Source organism: Mustela lutreola, chromosome 14 (genome assembly GCF_030435805.1).
Source record: "Mustela lutreola isolate mMusLut2 chromosome 14, mMusLut2.pri, whole genome shotgun sequence".
Classification (NCBI taxonomy): Eukaryota; Metazoa; Chordata; class Mammalia; order Carnivora; family Mustelidae; genus Mustela; species Mustela lutreola.
In genome coordinates this window covers 31,709,707-31,729,874 of record NC_081303.1, presented here as the reverse complement: position 1 = coordinate 31,729,874, position 20,168 = coordinate 31,709,707, and the positions used below count along the sequence as shown (strand labels likewise).

The window sequence follows — 20,168 nt, the reverse complement described above, 5'->3', positions numbered from 1 at the left end:
CTGAGAAGCGAGAGGGCAGCAAGGGTGTATGAATTCATGTATGAATGCCCATGTGGATAATTTTGCGAGCCAGTCTAAGCAAGGCTGATGGGAAAAAGAATTATGCATGCTAGTTATATTAAAAGAATTTATTTGATCTATCATTCTATTAAAACATGTCAGTGGAACTCCCACAGTGTTCAAAGCCAAAAATGACTGAGCTGATGGTGATAAGTTTCTGAACACTGATGCTGTTCTGTTCAGTCACCAAGATGGATATTTTTATTTTTTCTTTCTTCTTCTTTTTTTTTTTTTTATGGTATTTTCTGTTCTAACTGAAACCACAGCCTGGCTTATTTTTTACTCAGTTTAATTTCTTTTAAGCTGTAGCCTGTGAGTCACACCTATTTCAAGCAATTTTCATTTTCCCTGGTGTCAGACTTTTGTATCTTTTCCCCTCAAAAATCAGCAGCAGCTGGAAAGGTACTTGTTCCAATCAATAACCACTTGAAAATAGAAACTCAGATCTTTAAGATTCATCTGTATGCAACTGCTACCTTTAAGATTTCTTTCTTGGAAGCAACCTTCCCTCCTACCAATATGATATTGTCCTTTAAGTTTCTGTTACAGAAAATTATGATCTGATGAAGTCTGGTTGGTGATACATGAGGTAGGCTTCATAAAGAAGGCCGCCCCCCCCATCCTACCCTTGCCACCACCGTACCCCCTTCCCAAATTGGATGTGAAGCAAATTCAAGGCTGTGTGAAAATCTGCTCAGCAAGGGAAAAACTCACACTAGGTGAGGAATCAATTACTGAAGAGGCCATCCCTTCCAACCCATTTATTTTATAGCAATAAATCAAAGCCAAGAGTGCCGTCTGGTTCACTGGGATCAAGGCCAGGACCTGATTCCAGGTCTCCTGACTCTCCATCCACTGTTAATTCACCCTGTCATAACATCTCTTTCTCCTGCTGGGCAGCAAACTCCACAGGGCCAGGAACCTCTTCCATATTGTTCACTTAGATATCCCCAGAATAGAGGTGACAAGCAAATATATCTGTTAGTTCACTACACTCAGGGCGGACCGCTACTGGTCACTCGTGAAGTTTCATGCAGAGCTAAACATCAGAGTAAAAGGTTTCAACAGAAAGAAAGAGAAATCACCAACCCATAAACACATGGTTTATGACCTCGGAAAACACCAGAGTCTCTGCTCATGCCTTCCAGGGTGGAATCCTCAGGAAGAGCGGCCCTAGAGCCCCCCCTTGCTAAAGGATCCTCATCAAGGTTTCACTTGTCATCGGGTTGGCAGACGCCACACCCCAAGTCACAGCCTGAGAACACAGAAGTTTCCATGTTGCCTCCAGGTCAGCTTTCACCAACCTGAATCCTCCTTAAAATATTTAACAGGCTCTCTCCTCTCCCCGAGATGCTGTAACTGCGAGGCTCCTCCCATCTTCCCAAAATCAAACCTGCCTAAAATGGTTAGGTAAGTTGAAATCCCACTAATGTTCTTTTGGCACATTAGCAACACGTGCCATCCCACGGCGGAACAGCCCCTGTGGCAGCATGCAGGCACTTTGAGGGACTCGAAAGAGGCTTTAGCTACAGTTGAAGTTTGTTTTGTAGAACAAGACCCTGAGAGGTTCTTCATTTGGCTGAAAACCATGTGTCAGCCCGATGGCTTCTGCTCTGGTGGAGACCAAATGCTTCTCAAATGAATCTGTTAGAAGAGTCTCTGGTGGGAATTGGATTCCCTCTCTGCATTCTTCAGTTTGAGTTTGCTTTGGTTAATGGTGAAAATAAGTACTTACATCTCTTGCCCCTAGATCAGGAGCTCCCGGGGCTGCGGCTGCTGCTGCTCTATCCCATCATGACAGCCTGCTGTTAGAGCTGGCCGGCCAGCTCTCTGAACTGGGATGCCACGTCAGCCGCCCAGAACCTTTCTGCTTGAGCAGCAGTTTCCCAACGGAATGATTCTCTGTGTGGATCCTGAGGCTGGAAACATGATCAGACCGCCATGCTGAGAAGGTCAGAGTTAAAGAGGCCACTACCTGGGAAGAGAGACAGAAACCACACATACCTCTTGGTGTGACTAAATAGCGGGTTGACTTTCTAAACAATGATGACAGCAAGTTAACAACTGACCCAAAAAGTCAGGATTAGAAATTAGAAAGAGTAAAATTTAGAGACTTTGAATCAGTATTATGGATTTTAGTTCATTAAAAAAAACCATGAGCTTGGTGGGGGTCCCTGGGTGGCTCATTCCCTTAAGCCTCCACCTTCAGCTCAGGTCATGATCTCAGGGTCCTGGAATCAAGTCCTGAATCGTGCTCCCCGCTCAGTGGGGAGTCTGCTTCTCTCTCTCCTACTCCCTCTGTGCTCTCTCCCCCATCTCTCTCTCAAATAAATACAATCTTTTTAAAAAAAAAATAAGTAACTAAAAAAATAAAAAATCATGAGGTTGGAGTGAAATAAATTTCATTTAAAAAAAGGGGAATTTCATTTCCAAAAAATGAGAAAGTGAATGCTCATGAATAGGGAAACGGTTGAATAGATTATGAGATACTCATGTCATGACATATTAGGATATCTAGTAACAAATAATAAATTAGAGTTGTAGCAGTTCACTTGGAGGAGTTTCTGTGGCATATATACCAAGCCCCCCACCCCAAAAAAGAGTATATCATATTATCTCATTTGGGGGTTGTTATGAAATCTTTTGAGTGAAAAGGACTATATTATCCCTTATGCATATATATAATTATATGAGGATTCATGTGTCTACATAGACAAAAGTATATAAAAGATATATCCCGGGCAGTTTAAATACTTCCTTTGTTTGAGGAAGATTAATGTGCAAGGGCAATGGTAAGGGTACAAGTAACTTTGTTAAAGGCTTCACAATTAGCAGCATTTATCACATCACCCCTGTAAAATTATCTATATGAGAATGATGTGTGTGCTTAAAGAGAAGTACATGTTAAGTTTACAAAAGTGTTAATTAGAATGTTTTCAGAAGTTGGAATGCCATCTGACTTTGATTTATTCTCTATCATTTTATATATCAATTTTTTAAAGATTTTATTTCTGTGAGAGAGAGAGACAGAATGCATAAGCAAGGGGAGGGGCAGACGGAGAGGGAGAAACAGGCTCCCTGCTGAGGCTCCATCCCAGGACCCTGAGATCACCACCTGAGCTGAAGGCCGATATTTAACTGACTGAGCCACCCAGGCACCCAATACTTCAATTTTCTCAAGATAAGACTTTTATTTATATAATCAGAAGAAACAACAAAGCTATTTTTATTGTGTAAAAATTACAAGTGGTATCTTGCCTGAACTGCTACAGGGCTGAACTATTCAGCCCCTCTGCTGAATCTTGAATAGATTTGGGTGGGGTTTTTTTTCCTGTGTCCCCAAAACATTCAAGAATTCTAAAAATGTTCTCGTGCTTCCCTGGAGCAGACAAGCCATGCCAAAAAGAAATGTAAAACACTTTCAGCCCAGACCTCACACGGCTCTCCTCTCCTTCAGGGTGATGTCAGGGGTGGTCCCTTCTTCCCCCCTTCATGGTGTGGGTGCAGAGGGACGTGCCCACAGCGCGCGCAGCAGTGTCACGGAGAGTGCTGTCCTCCATACTGTGATGACGCCTGCAGCGGTGGCCAGAAACCATTTAGGAACATGCTGATTGAGAAAAAGAAAGAAGTTGGAATTCACCAACTGATCCCTACATCTCAGTAACAGAGTCAGAGATTGGGAGGCTCCTGGGTGGCTCAGTCAATCATGAGGCATCTGTCTTCAGCTCAGGGTCCTGGGATTGAGCCCTGCATCAGGCTTTCTGCTCAGCGGGAAGCCTGCTTCTCCCTTTCCCACTCCCCCTGCTTGTGTTCCCTCTCTTGCTTTCTCTCTCTCTGTCAAATAAATAAATAAAAATCTAAAACAAAACAAAACAAAACCAGAGTCAGAGATTGGGAAACAGATGTTTATTGATCAGTGACCAAGTAACCCACACATTTTACATAATTAAAACATGGATGAGTTCACTAGGTATTCACTGGCCCCATTTTCTGAATTAAAATAAAGCAAGATACATGAATACACTTAGACATTAAATTATCTTAATTATGGTGCTTGGGCGGCTCAGTTGGTTAAGCAACTGCCTTTGGCTCAGGTCTCATGATCCTGGAGTCCCGGAATTGAGTCCTGCATCAGGCTCCCAGTTCCACGTGGAGTCTGCTTCTCCCTCTGACCTTCTCCCCTCTCATGCTCTATCTCACTGTCTCTCTTTCAAACAGATAAATAAAAATCTTTTAGGGGTGCCTGGGTGGCTCAATGGGTTAAAAGCCTCTGCCTTTGACTCAGGTCATGATCCCCAGGGTCCTCAGATGGAGCCCCACATCGGGCTCTCTGCTCAGCAGGGAGCCTGCTTCCTCTTCTCTCTGGGCCTGCTTCTCTGCCTGCTTGTGATCTCCATCTGTCAAGTAGATGAATGGAATCTTGAAAAAAAAGATAAATAAAAATCTTTTTAAAAATTATCTTAATTATGTAAACAACAACAAAGAGTTTTTCTTAACTGGGGCAATCATAGAAAATTCAAGTTGTCCCATCACTGTAAAGGCTGTGTAGCAAGTAGACATGTGTATGAATCAGACAGCATATATTGGTGGTATTTATTCATTACCCTAGAAATGGGGAAGCTCCTAATCATATATTTTTTTTAAGATTTTATTTATTTATTTGACCGAGAGAGACACAGCAAGAGAGGGAACACAAGCGGGGGAAGCAGGCTTCCAGCTGAGCAGAGAGCCTGATGCCACACTTAATCCCAGCACCCTGGGATCATGACCTGAGCCGAAGGCAGATGTTTAAAAACTGAGCCACCCAAGCACTCCGAAGCTCCTGATTTTAAACTTAAATGAGGAAAAGGACTGATTTAGGTAAAATTTCTGACTTACAGAACTGTCTTAAAAACAACTTTTTTAAAAAGAAATGTCTGGGGCACCCAGGTGGCTCAGTGGGTTAAAGCCTCTGCCTTCAGCTCAGGTCATGGTCTCAGGGTCCTGGGATTGAGCTCCACATCAGGCTCTCTGCTCAGGGGGGAGCCTGCTTCCCTCTCTCTCTCTGCCTGCCTGCCTGTCTACCTACTTGGGATCTCTCTCTGTCAAAATACACTAAAAAAAAAAAATTTTTTTTTAAAGAAATGTCCTGGGCCCCTGAATGGCTCAGGTGGATAAGTGACTGCCTTCAGTTCAGGCCATGATCCTGGAGTCCTGGGATTGAGTCCCACATCAGGCTCCTTGCTCAGTGGGGAGTCTGCTTCTCCCCCTGACCATCCCCCATCTCATGCTCTTTCTCTCTCATTCTCTCTCTCAAATAAGTAAATAAAATCTTTTTTAAAAAATTTAAAAAATAAAAAGAAATGTCCTTTCACTTTCAACTACGAAAATAATCCACAATATGGGGTGCCTGGGTGGCTCAATGGGTTAAAGCCTCTGCCTTCAACTCAGGTCATGATTCCAGCATCCTGGGATAGAGCCCTGCATGGGGTTCTCTGCTCAGCGGGGAGCCTGCTTCCCCCTCTCTCTCTGCCAGCCTCTGCCTACTTGTCCTCTCTGTCTGTCAAATAAACAAATAAAATCTTTTAAAAATAAATAAATAAAAATTTAAAAATAATCCACAATAGTTAAATGTTTTTAATCCTAAAGGGATTTTTTTATTTCCACTTATCATTTTAAATAGAAATGGAGATTCAGAAAGGTTAAATAACCTGTCCAAGATCACACAAGTAGAACTTAGGGTTCTGGTTCTCCCAGACCATTTCACAACAATGTGCTGTAGATATTAAGCATAGATCTTGCCTAATGTGACTTGTCATAACTAGAGAAGACACTCCTAATTACCATATTCTTGCTTTGTGCACAAAGAGCACCTCCTTAGATTTCTGCAAAGAATATTAAATATGAACTACATTTGCCACCTTGTCTTACAATTAGTGTACTGTCTTTTACCTTGATAGTAGTCATTCAACTATAAGAAATGAAGGCTACTTGGGGTGCCTGAGTAGCTCAGTGGGTTAAAGCCTCTGCCTTCGGCTCAAGTCATGGTCTCAGGGTCCTGGGATCGAGCCCTGCATCGGGCTCTCTGCTCAGCGGGGAGCCTGCTTCCCTTCCTCTCTCTCTGCCTGCCTCTCTGCCTACTTGTGATCTCTCTCTATCAAATAAATAAATAAAATCTTTTTTAAAAAAGAAAAGAAAAGAAATGAAGGCTACATAGAGAGACCCATGAAAATCAGAATGTAAATAAGTGCCAAATGGGGAATGTCAGTAGTAAGTGTGAGAAGAGATCAGGAGAGGGAGAGAAGCAAAGGTAATTTTGAAGGGGGTGAGAAAAGAAATCAATGCTGAGAGAGCTAGGAAAGAATATTCAAATTATGAGCTCTCTTCCTTGAGAATACTTCCACCTTTCAGGCTGTCATTGATGATATTGGACCTTAAGTGACACAGACTTGTGACTCTGATCTGAAGACAGTCTTGCAGTCTCATTTTCCTGACTTAAAAAAGACACAATAGGAAAATGTGCAAAAAGCATACATCTATATATTCATAAACCTGTGTTTTCCTCATCTTGGGTAAATTGGGGAAGTTACAGACCAGTCTGTATGTAACTAAAACAAAAGAATAAAAAGTGGAAGAATGCAACTACAGTTAGGTCCCAAATACATACCTTTTGGGTCTTGTAGACACATTCTTTCAAATATCAGCAGCAGATTGGAAGTATTGACTTTGACTTTGCTAAAACCAAAATTCATGGCAGAAAACAAATACAAATGTTTCTACTTGAAAGAACTCTAAGCTCCATCCCTTAAACTAAACTACTTATATACAGCAGCCCCAAAATCTTATGTTTGCCCACCACAAGACTGTCAAGTGATAGGAAAACATTTTGAACTCCCCAGGAGAGATTATGTCAAAAGATTTTGAGCAGAGACAGTATATAGCAAAGGTTATATGCACAGGCTCCAAAACCACATGACCAGGCTGGTGTCCCGACTTTGCCACACTCTAGATCCACTGATGTCAGGTAAATCACTGAATATCCCTTCCCTGGACCTCAGTTTCTGTATCTGTAAAATGGGCTTGATAGTAACTACTTCAGGGGTTGTTGTGAAGAGTACAATTGATCCTTGAGGAACACAGGGGTTGGGGTATCCATTCCCCAGCCCCCTGTGCAGTCAAAAATCCATGAATAACTTCTGACTCCCCCAAAACTCAACTACTAATAGCCTGCCACCACCAGAAGCCTCAGCGACAATAGTCAATTAACACATATTTTGTACATTATACGTGTTATGATACATATTCTTACAACGAATTCAGCTAGGAAAAGAAAATCCTAAGGAAAATACATTTAGAGCACTGTACTGTATTTATCCTAAAAGCCACATATAGGGGTGCCTGGGTGGCTCAGTGGGTTAAAGCCTCTGCCTTCAGCTCAGGTCATGATCTCAGGGTCCTGGGATCAAGCCCCATGTCGGGCTCTCTGCTCAGCAGGGAGCCTGCTTCCTCCTCTCTCTGCCTGCCTCTCTGACTACTTGTGATCTCTGTCAAATAAATAAATAAAATCTTTTTTTAAAAAAAAATCCACATTTAAGTGAACTCAGGCAGTTCAAACCCATGTTATTCAAGAGTCAACTGCAATTGAATCATTATGTATAAAGCACTTAGGAAAGTGCTACAGTCTCTGGTTTATAACTGTAACTTAATAATATTAGTTATTATTATTATTATTATTATTCCATGCCCTCTCTCCACAGGCCAGTCTCCCTGTGTCTCCACATATTCACCAACTGAGAAGATCCTCCCCTCTTTACAAATGAGAAAATGGAAGCTCAGAGAGACTGAGTAATGCACTCTATGTCACCCCGCCCAGCTAGCCCAGGTGGAACCAGACTTTGGATTCAGGACATGTATTCATTACTGTCTTCACAGCCTCCCAAGTCAGCAGTTCAAAAATACACAACATAGACCCATTCCTGTGTTCATACTTTCACTCCTTCATTCACTAAGAGCTTACTGTGTGCCAGGCACTGGACCTGGCATCAGGGATCTAGACATGAACCAAGCAGATGAGAAGGGAACTGCCTTTGGGGGCATCTGGCTGGCTGAATTGGTAGAACATGTGACTCTTGATCTTGGGGTTATGAGTTCGAGTCCCATAACAAAGATTACTCAAAAATAAAATCATTTTTTTTAAGATTTTATTTATTTATTTGACAAACAGAGATCACAAGTAGGCAGAGAAGCAGGCAGAGAGAGAGGAGGAAGCAGGCTCCCCACCGAGCAGAGAGCCCAATGTGGGGCTCGATCCCAGGACCCTGGGATCATGACCTCAGCTGAAGGCAGAGGCTTTAACCCACTGAGCCACCCAGGCGCCCCTGAAAAATAAAATATTTTAAAAAAAAGAAAGAAAGAAAGAAAAAAAGGGAACTGGCTTCATAAATTTAGCCTGTATGCTTATGAGGGAGACAGATAAGCAAACAAAAATAAATCCATCACATCATACCACATCATCACATCATATCAGGTGATGGTAAGTACTATAAAGAAAATAAGAACGAGTCAGAGGATGGAGTGTCAGGGTCGAGGGGGGAGGCTTATTTTAGGTAGAAGAGTCAGGGAATGCTTCCCTGAGAAGGTGAGATAAATCAAGGGGGGGTGTTCTATGGCAAGATCTGGGGGAAAGTGTGGAAGGTAGAGTGAACTATAACTGCAAATATCTTGGGACGGGAACAAGGTCGGCCTCACGGAGGAGTGAGAAGGTTGGATCCTGGAGGGAGCTGGTATGGAGAGAGAAGGTGTAGAAGAGCCTCTTGAATAAGGGGGAAGCAAATGAACTGGGGAAATGAGACAGCGTTGCCAGGCAGCACGAAGAATCTGCTTGAGCCCTGAGTTCATAAAACTAAGACCAGTAAGCTGGCTGTGTATTTTTATGCAGCCACATTTGGAGATTTGGTGCTTGGATGCAGACATGAGTAGGTGAGTAGAGTGTTATGGGGGGGGGGGGGGGTTTGCCAGATAAAGGCAGCAGAGGGGAGAGAGGCAAGGGAGTTGAGCCTGCTGCATGGCCTCAGGCGGGTGAGGTGAAAAGCAAGGCCTGAGGGCCGTGATGAAAGTGGCAAGTATAGGGATGGCTGGTGGACAAGTGAGACCACACAATGGCTGGAGCAGGGTTCCAGAGGGAGTGAGCCGGAAGTGAGCAGGTAGCGGACGGTGGGGGGGGGCAGAAATCCGTAAGTATTAGTAGTAATACAAGTCCTACTAGCAAGGAACACAGTGTTACTGTAAGACTAGCTGGCTGCGAAGGCATAGTGATCACCCACGCCCGTTGTCCTAAACCTGGCCACAGACTAGAATGACCTGGGGAGCTCCTAAAACATACCCAGGCCTCCGATCTTCTAATTCTGGCTCAACTGGTTCAGACGTGGGGGTGGGAGTGCCTGAGGTTTTTTAGAAGTTTCCCAAATAATTTTAAAGGGCAGCCAGGGCTGGGGCTGACTGGTCTGAGCAGACCACCAGCACGAGGGAGGAGAGGAGTGGTGAAGAGCATGGACGTGACTTGGCGGGACTCTGCACTGCACGGGAGGAGTGACCGCGGTTTGGTGGCCGGTCCAGCATGGGAGGTTTATGGGGGTTGGATGGCCAATCCCTCAGAGCTGGTTAGGAAGGGCCAGGGAGGAACGATGGCCCAGGAGTGGCCATGAAGAGCAAAGCCGACCCCTGCCCCACCATCGGGCCCCAATGAGGGGTATCTCCATATCCTCAGGAGTGAGTCCGAGCAGAACGGTGAGAGGGACATTCAGAGAAGAGGCTGAGGACACAGTGGGAGGGGGTGGGGGGTCAGAGGGTGGGAGGTAGAGTCAAATAAGAATATGTACAGAGCTGTGTGAGGAAGGAGGCCCAGGAGTGTTGGACTAAGGGAATCACAAGGGTAATCACAAGGCATGATGGCTTTAGTAGCATCATTCCCCCTTTAGGGGAAGATGGGTAATTGATTTTAATTAAAGCCTCCCTTTTTATATTATATTTAGACTCTTGGGCAGTGTATTAGTTTCCTAAGGCTACTGTAACAAATGATCACAAATTTGGTGGCTTAAAAGAATAGGAATTTATTTTCTTATAGGTGTGAAGGCTGAGTCCGAAATCAAAGTGTTGGTAGAGCCATGCTCCCTCTGAAGACTCCAGGGGCGGCAGGAGAGGATCGTTCCTGGCCATTGCCTAGGTTCTAGTAGCTCCCGTCAGCCCCTGGCATCCTTTGATGCATGGCTGCATCACTCCAGTTTCTGTGCCTGTCTTCACATGACGGTCCTGCTCTGTGTCCAAATCTCTCTCTACCTATAAGGGTAACAGTCATTGGGTTAGGGCTATGCTAATCCAGTGTGACCTCCTCTTAACTTGATTATGATTACAAAGAGCCTAGCTCCAAATAAAGTCACAGCCATGGGAACTAAGGGCTAGGATTTCAACATGTGTTTTTTGCTAGGGGGACACAATTGAACCCACAGCCATTCATGGGGCCATTCGTGGAGGTGATATGACAGCTGAGCTACTGTTCTTACCCAAAGAATACAGGCTCTTGGGGTGGCTATTAAATCCACTGAGAGGGTGCTGGGGTGGCTCAGTCAGTTAAGCGGCCAGCTCGTGATTTCAGGTCAGGTCCTGGGATGGAGTCAGAGCCAGGCTCCATGCCCAGCAGGGAATCTGCTTGAGGAGTCTCTCTCTCTCTCCTTCTGCCCCTCCCCTGCTTGCTTGAGCTCTCTCTCTCGCTCTCTCTTGCATATAAAAAAATAAATTTCTAATTCCCCTGAGAGCCTGTCACCACAGAAGAGGGCAACTGTAGACCTGCTTTAGAAACCCCAGTTCCAGGGCAGGAAAAGCTGGAGGTCTCACGGGAACACATGTGGCTTGGTGGGCTGTCCTCAGCCCTGCCTAAGTGAAAAAACAAAGCCAATCGAGTGGAAAACCCATCCTTGTAGTGGATAAGCAATTCGAAAAAACTACATGTTCACGGCAGGTCAGCAGTATCCTGAACAGATGAATAGCACATATTTGATGAAAAGCTAAAATTGACAAGATAATGAAAGCCTAACAGATTTCCTATGATCTCACCATTAGCATCAGGCAGTGAAATTAGAGAGATGAAGACAGAAAAGAACCTCTGTTGTGCTACAGAACCCAAATTTAGTAAGATGGGTGATGTACTCTCTCAATCAATTATCAAGGATTAAGTGCCTTTTTTTGCAACATTGACACGAGAAAAATAAAATGCGTGGCACCATCCTGCAAAGGAAGCTATCCACCATTTGAGCATGTGGAAACGCTACAGCCACAGATGAAAAACAAGGTCAAGTTAACTGTTAAACTGTGTGGTGTAGCTAGACTCAGGAATACAGAAATCCCGAAGAGGAGCGATTAATGATCTCAGCATTACTCAAATCGGGCTTTCTGAAGTTTGTAAGTATTTCCTTGGAACCTGTTTTGTGGATGCCAGGCACTGGACTAGACCCAAAGCCTTCAACCTTCACTCTGTGAGACAGTTAGCACCTCAGTTTTCCAGGAGAAGAGACCAAGGTCCGCACATATAAAGTGACTTGCCCAAGGTCAGACAGTTGCAGGTCTCCAAGTTAGAGACGGAATCCAAGCCTTTTATCCTCGTCTATGGCTTTTTGTACGATGCATTGAAAGGAGGGGAGGGTTTAGATTGGCAAGGAAAAACAAGGAGAATGTTTTATGTGTGGGAAATAGGATTAATATTTGATTATTACATTTAGCTAATTGGCTCCTGAAAGCCAGCCTACTCCCAGATGAGGAGCTGCTGTCAGTTCTCCAGCACTTAAAATATCTGGGTCAGTGAGAAGAGGATCACAAGGTCTCCTTATGGTTATTTTTAACTTTAAAATAACCTTTAAAGAAAAGGAGAGGATAAAAATGAAAAAAATATAATATATTAGATATTTTACAAGCTCAAGTCAAAAGGGAGCTGTTCAATGGGAACAGCTAGGTGATTGACCCTGACTTGCAAGCTGCAGGGAGGGGTCCCTGGTGGGTCACAGTGGTTCCCGGCTCCATCAGAACTGAGAAAGGTGGCCTGGAATCCACATCAGAAAGTAAACCTGAGACAGGAGCAGAAACCAAAGGCAGGAGACATGCAGATGCTGCTACCACGTCTCCAGACCTGCCTTCAAAGACCTTGTCCTTAATTCCCTCCTCCGAAAAGTGATGGACAAAGAGAGTGAGGTGGGCCTCATCCAGCTTCCACCACTGGGTTTTGTTTTGTTTTTTTTTTGTTGTTTTTTTTTTTTTGCATATTTCAGAACAAAAAAGAAAGGAAGAGGAATCTTTTAAGCAAGTGCCCTGGGTCATGTGAGAGTGGCACCAGCTGACCTGTGACTGATGCTCTTACGAGAAAAAAATATTCTGAGTATTGCTTTATGTCTTTAGAGACAAGCTGCAAAACAAACCCCCTGCACAGCTTTCCCATCAACTCAAAGATATCCAGGAATGAAGATGACATTAGTGCCAGAACATGTGTCTCCCAGGACCTCAAAGGGAGAGGTTCCTACAAAGCATCCCCCCGTGTTGTGTGTCCAAAGCAGCACATAAGAACAGCAAGATGGGCACTTTGCTACGCTGGGTCCCATGCAGGAGGGAAAGTATCCGAAAACAGGTCCTGAAACGAAGGAACTTCCTCTAGGGTTGTGTCTGTAACCCAAGGCCCAGATCGTAGCCAATGTTCACTAAATGCTGAACGTCATTGAAGGTTAAGACTAACATATATGATGCAAAGGGACAACTATGCAAATCCATGGCTCTCTAAGGGCTGAACTGCGTGCTATGGGAGTTCCCAGGAGAGAAAGATCAGTATGAGCTGGCTTCCCGGAGGAAAGCTAAATCCGACACTGAATGGATAGAACTCACACATAAAGGGAATAAGAGGGGCTCAGTGCAGAGAAATTCATTTCTTCAGGCGCTGTGTACATATGCCACAGACACACAGTGAGCAAAGCCCATCCTGGACCCCGCACTCCAGAGCTCATTATTTAGCCATCCATCTCCTTAGAGTAGAGGGTACTGATGGGTCACGACAAAGGCTGGTATTTATTTAGGGCCCATGATGTGACAGGCACTATGCTAAGTGCTTCACAATTATAACCTCATCTGACCTCACTGCAACTCAAGGGTAAGGGGTTCCTTACCATTTTAGGGACTGGAAGCTGAGCCCACACAGCTAATTAGCACTGAGACCAAAATTCAAATTGAGGGCTGTCTGGGCTCGGGGCCTGTTTTCTCCTCCCACTATACCCCATGGGAAATGAGGTCAGGGGAGGTGGTCCGGTGCGTGCAGTGCAGAAGCCACGCAAAGCTTCCATACTTACTATGGAGGAAATAAGAAGTTTTTTGTTGTCAGTTCTCTCTTCCTGCTGTTCCTGGATCTCCCCTGCCAAAGTCGGATTCCTTAGGGATACACAGGAGATTCAGAGGACCCTCCAGGCAGGACACGTTCTCTCCCTCCAGATCTCCATCAAACTTTCCGGCAGAGTGACCTGCAGTGGCCATCTTGACAGGAAATTTCAGAATCATTATCTTTCTCTTTCCCTTAAATTCTGAACTATAGATGCCATTAAGGAACCAGTGCCCATGGTTTTTCTCATCCAGCCCTGTACTCGCATTTTTTAGCTTTCCTAAGATCTGCAAGAACCCTTGAAGTCTAGAACATCTGAGGGTTTTGTTTGTTTGTTTGTTTGTTTGTTTGTTTTTTAAGGTTTCATTGTCCGGGGCTGTGTCTGGGTGGCTCAGTTGGTTAAGCACCTGCCTTCGGCTCAGGTCATAATATTGAGGTCCTGGGATCGAGCCCTCTATCAGGTCTCTGCTCAATGGAGAGCCTCCTTCTCCTTCTGCGGCTCTACCTGCTTGTGCGCTTGCTCGCTCTCTCTCCCTCTCTCTCTGTCTCTTTCTGTCAAATAGGTGAATTCTTTGAAAAAAATTTTCATTTTTTTAAAGAAATCTCTACACCCAACGTGAGGCTCAAACTTACAAGACCAAGATCTTGTAAGATCTTGAGCTGCATGCCCAACAAACTGAGCCAGCCAGGAACACCCCACTTTTTAGGTGACATCTTACTACCCAAAACAACCAAAGAGAAAGAGAGATGCTTCAAGTTCTCCTTACCTTTATTTCTCCACCTTCACAGGAAGGGCAAGGGGTGAAAGAAGAGAGATCTACATTCTCTCCACCTCCCTTGAGGACGAGGATTGTTCCTGCCCCCAATGTTCTCCTTCTTTCCTGTGCTGGGAAACACTGCCCCCTAACGAGGCCACGATCAGGATGGACAAGGTGAAGGTCAACCCACCTGAAGGAAATAGAATTGGAAATCCAACAATAAAAGTGGAAATTCTCACGCTCATACGGATATGTTTATCAACTACAAAACACTTCCACAGACATCCCTTCCGTGGACTCTCTCACAGTAATTAGACAGCATTTAATGCTGATATGACCTTTTTATTTTCTTTTTGGAGATTAGGAAATTGAGATATTAAAAAAAAAAAAAAGTGACTCCCTAGGGTCAGAGAGGTAACACTAGCAGCCAGGCCCACTTAGCTCTAATCCTGTGCTCAGTGTTCTCTGGCATATCCGCTCAGGAATCTTGATCTGGTCAAGGATGCCAGATGGGAACAGGGAAGCTTCATGGTCACTCTCTATGGTGCCATCCTCCAAGATCAGGGAGATTTACCAAATTGGGTTTTTGTTAAGCTTTTACTTATTTTTTGAGAGAGAGAGCAAGATGGGGTTGGGAAAGGGGCAGCGGGAGAGGGAGAAGCAGCTCCCCACTGAGCAGGAAGACCAGTGCAGGGCTTGATCCCAGGATCCAAGGATCATGACCTGAGCCAAAGGCAGATGCTTAACCAACTGAGCCACCCAGGCGCCCCCCAAATTGTTTTAATTTTATTTTATAATCTCCTATGAAACTATCCTTCAGAAATACACACCTTTCTCTTATAATATTTGGTTTTGGTCCTAGCAAATAGTAATAGCAATAGTAATATGTGGACTATTCCTATGTAAAGATGTGCTATTTTTACTTTGCCCTAAAACTATTTCTTTAAAGTGATAAAGTTGTCCCTAGCTCTGGGATTTAATAAGTTCATATTTTTATCCTATGATTTTCATTATTTTATAAATTTCAATCATATTCCCCTCTCGGCCTGTGTCTTTCCAGAATGAAGAGCCCTAATTCTTTTATCATTTCTCACAAAAGAACCCTCTCTACTCTCTGGATCAATTTCGGTGTCCTTCTCTAGACCTTGTCTGTTTCTGTATGTCTTTGAGGTACATCAGATCATCGGGCACCCATTTTGTCCATTTCTCTGTGTAAAAGAGCACAATGACTTCAGCTAAAATAGTGTGGAGATATTTGAGAGACATTTTTAAAAATCAAACCATTCCTTTGCTCCATGTCAGCCCAACGTATGCTGAAAAAAGATACATTCTGCTTCAACTCTGAATTGAATTTGAACACACTGATAGTAGACTGCCTCATAACCTATCATGAAAATGACAATTTATTTTCTCATATATGATCTCATTTGACCATCACATGAACCATGCAAGGTAGAAAACACATATTATGACCTTCATTTTTTACATGAGTAAATTGAAAACATGAATCTAGCCCAAGGTCAAACAGCTGGAAGTAGAGCCTGAGTGGCTGGTCCTCCATTGAGAAAATGGTGCCTTTTCCACTGCGCAATACAATACAGCCTTCCTGATAACCTCTTGGGATTTCTGTTGAAGCACCAAACCATCCCTCTCCAAGTCTCTTTCAGTGGTCCACAGTACAGTCACAAAATACTCTACAGTCCTATTGAAAGGAAGGATATTTATAGTTGGTCTAGACCCTCTTCCCCTGTCTCTCCATGCTGTCTCTACAATCTTATCACAGCACCAATAGTACTCTCCATTCACATGACACCCAGATTTTCATCTCAAGGCCACACCTCTCTTCCGAACTCTGGACAAATACATAAAACTGCATAGTTGACCTCTAGATGTCTCAATATGTACAAAAACTCATCTTCTGACCCATCATATCCCCTGCCACTGCCAAAACCCAATTCTCTTCGGATGTTCCTCCTCTCAAATACTCTCCAGGTAGCTAGGAATCATCTTGACATTTCCCTCCCTCTCCCCTCTACCAACCCTGTTTGTATCCAGAGCTCCTGCAGAGCCCTCTGTTGTGTCCATTTCGCTCCTTCCCCAACATCAGCTCCTTAGTCCCAGATACCCTCCTCTCCCATTTGACTTCTATGCATTCCTAACTGGTCTACTCCTCTCCAACACTCTCTCGTCACCACAGCTAAGAAGGTTCATGTTGGGCATGCTACCCCAACCCCACCCCTGCTTATTTTTTTTTTAAGATTTTATTTATTTATTTGACAGAGATTACAAGTAGGCAGAGAGGCAGGCGGCGGGGTGGAGAGGAAGCAGGTTCCCTGCTGAGGAGAGCCTGACGCGGGGCTCGATCCCAGGACCCTGAGACCATGACCTGAGCCGAAGGCAGAGGCTCAACCCACTGAGCCACCCAGGCGCCCCACCACCCCTGCTTAGAGCACATAATGGCATCACATTCTTTCAAGGTAAGGGCACAAACCCATAACTGGCCCACAGATTCCCGCCTCATCCGGGCCTGCCTGCAGCCTCGTCTCAAACACCTGGTTGCATTGTACCCACTCCAGCCACCCTCCTCTTCTTCTAGCCCTTCTCACACATGCGTTCATTTGCCACGGGGCCCTAGAACATTCTTCCCTTTCTTCCTGCCTCCCTAAATTCCTAGAATTAAATGTTCCAGAAGCCTCCATCTTCAGAGTTTGAAGGGTCTTTCCTCATGGAAACCTCTCTTGACTTCCCTGAGTTACCTTCCCCCATTATATTTTGCAGGGCACTCATTTGACATGGTTTTGTGATTTTAATTAATGTCTGTCTCCCCTAGATTTATAAACTTCTGCTCTCCATCGTATATTCCCTGCACAGCGCTGAGCTTGGCACATGGAGGCACAGCCCTGTTTATTACATCAAGGTGAATAAATGAATAAGCCCACTAATAAGGAAGTGGTTGCCTATGATACACATACACATTATGGAACCCTAATAAGCAGCTGTTAACAAGAATGAGACATCTACATTTACTAATATGGAGTGATGTTCATGACATAGTATTGATTAAAAGCTGTACATCACACAACAGTACGCAAACTATGATCAGTTATTTTTTACATCCTATCTTTATCGCAAAAAAAAAAAAGACCTGTGGGGGTGCCTGGGTGGTGAAGTTGATTAAGCATCCAACTTTTGGGGCACCTGGGTGGCTGAGTCGTTAGCGTCTGCCTTTAGCTCAGGTCATGATCCCAGGGTCCTGGGATCAAGCCCCATGTTGGGCTCCCTACTCAGGGGGAAGCCTGCTTCTCCCTCTCCCACTCCCCCTGCTTGTGTTCCCTCTCTTGCTGTGTCTCTCTCTGACAAATAAATAAATAAAATATTTTTTTAAAAAAAGCCTCCAACTCTTGGTTTCAGCTTAGGTCGTGATCTCAGGGTCATGAGATTGAGTCCTATGTCAGGCTCCACACTCAGCGTGGAGTCTGCTTCAGATTCCCTCTCCCTCTGCCCCGCCACACCCTATGTGCTCGCTCGCTCTCTAGTAAATAAATAAATCTTAAAACAAACAAAAAAACCCCTCTTTGTGCATCTATATGTGTGTATGTGGTTTTTTTTTAATTTTTTAAAAATATTTTATTTATTTATTTGTCAGAGAGAGAGGGAGAGAGAGCGAGCACAGGCGGACAGAATGGCAGGCAGAGGCAGAGGGAGAAGCAGGCTCCCTGCCAAGCAAGGAGCCCGATGTGGGACTCGATCCCAGGACGCTGGGATCATGACCTGAACCAAAGGCAGCGGCTTAACCCACTGAGCCACCCAGACATCCCTGTGTGTATGTGTTTAAAGGGCCGACAACACCAGCAACAAACTGCTGACCCGGGTTTTGCTGGAGAATGGGAGTAAGACAGGTTACAGAAAAATAGGAGAACAATTTCTACTCATAAATCTCTTGCTGCTTTGACTTTTTTCTATGGCCATGTGGTATTATTGTAATGATTTTAACAATACCATTTTTAAAAATAATTTAAAAGATTTATCTATTATTCAGCAAGCAAAGAGAAATAAAGGTGTCTTTGCATAAGCACTTGTATTCAACAACAACAAAAAAATGAACCTTAGAAACATTGACGCTATAATTTCTTTCACTTAAATTCCCTGAAGTTTAGGAAATGGTTTCTAAACACAGCAAAAAATAAAAATAATAATAACAATCACTTTGTAAGGGGTTCCTCAACAATAGCACAGTTCCAGAAGCCAGCACACCCGTAGCTTGGAGCTTCAGTCTAGCATAGCCTGTGACAAAGATGCCAAAGGAAGAGATAATTAGACATGCCAGAATTTGGTTGCTTAATTTGGGTCTTCCCTTCACATGACTTATAAACAATAAATATTTTGAAAAATCACTGCTCTTCGATTCACTTAAATGATCTGAGAAAGAAAATAAGTGAAAGAAATTATAGCGTCAATGTTTCTAAGGTTCATTTTGTTGTTGTTGTTGAATACAAGTGCTTATGCAAAGACACCTTTATTTCTCTTCGCTTGCTGAATAATAGATAAATCTTCCATGGTCTTTACCACAGTGCCAAGAGACAAGCTAGCTTCCTAAAGTCACACAGATTGTGGAAGGAGCAGGGACAGATACACTAGCGATGTGTGGACAAGATGACCCCACAGCTAACAGCACAAAACCTCCCTTGGGTTCCTGGGAGAAGTGTGTGCAGGTGGACAGACCCACGGTTAGTGACAAGGAAGAGGTAGGTGTGTAGGCGTGATTTCTCCAGCAGCCAGCCTGTGAGGAAGAGCTGGGAAAGGTCTGTGAATATGGAATAAATGCTGTCTCTTGGAGCCGCACTGATTCTTTTTCCAGACTAATGGCTCAGATGGTGGAACAACCAAACGGTGACTAAAATAGGAGTCGAATGCTTTTCAAATCAAATCATTCCAATGAAGCAGGAACACGGCAAGCAGAAAGCAGGTCATTAGGGGTTCTAACCAATACTTGTTAAACACGAAGAAATTCGCTCTCCTTAATGACTGCCTCTTTCAGTCTAAGTCATTTTGACATTAGTGAGCTGAGGACAATCGATCTTTATGGCCAGGGACACCTAGTGATCAGCTCTGAACAGAGGGAAAGGTAGCTCCCAGCTGGGCCTGTGTACCTTTCCCGACCCTGATTCCTCTCTCTTCTCTCCTGGGATCTGTCCAGCTCGTCTTCAATTATCCCACAGGGTGTCAGGAAATTTTTAAATTAGACTCAGAGTTGGTGTCTTGATGTTTTTGAAAACGAACTTTCATTTAAATATAAAATAGTTCATTTTAAGAAGAAATAAGGTTGGGGGGAAGCAGGTAAGGAGAGGCATACCATTAAATGGAAACTCAGGGCAGGCAGCTACCAGAAGGCACGTAAGAGGTGCAACTTCACAGAAGCAAGACGTGGGCCCACAACAGATGCAAGGGTGGTTTCCCCTCCCCCTCCTTCTGCTACTTTCTTGCTTTCAAATCCTTTCCCCAAATGATCACTTCCTATTTTACAATTCTGTTTTTTCCCAAAGCTTTTTTGGTGAGGAGATCCTGAGAAGAGAGTTGTTTCTAAACGGCCTGAGGTGCTTATCAGCAAACAAACCTCTTCCCACATTCACTGGAAGAAGACCTCATCCAGAATAAAAAAGTACACCCAGCCCTGTGGTGTCCGCTGTCTGTTTCCGCACCACCCCACCACTCTCCTTTGGGGGAATTATCATTCATGGAGCAGGAGGAGGAGAGAAAAGAGTTTAGCACCGAGAAATGTAGAGGACTTCACCCCACAGACCAGAGACTGTGGGCAGAGACTGGAGCTTCCGTCAGCCTGAGCAGGGCACTCTCCTCACACTCTCTGTTCTCTTCTCTGAACGGATTCACTTAGATGTGAGGGTAATACGTTGTGTTTTTTAAAACATTTTTTTATTGTGATAAAGTATATGTAACATAGAAAATGACCA

General features: G+C 44.1%; 1 long non-coding RNA gene across 2 annotated transcripts; it reads right to left on the bottom strand.

Annotated features, from left to right (window-relative positions):
* Positions 1-3,963: 3,963 nt before the first annotated feature.
* On the bottom strand, positions 3,964-14,349 carry LOC131815020 (uncharacterized). 2 transcript variants are annotated; one of them, XR_009347535.1, is made up of 3 exons: positions 14,209-14,349; positions 13,416-13,596; positions 3,964-4,479 (listed from the first exon to the last, which is right to left on the bottom strand). It is a non-coding gene; the product is annotated as an uncharacterized LOC131815020 (long non-coding RNA). The 2 variants fall into 2 exon arrangements; XR_009347534.1 differs by lacking the exon at positions 3,964-4,479 and adding an exon at positions 9,472-10,374.
* Positions 14,350-20,168: the final 5,819 nt, after the last annotated feature.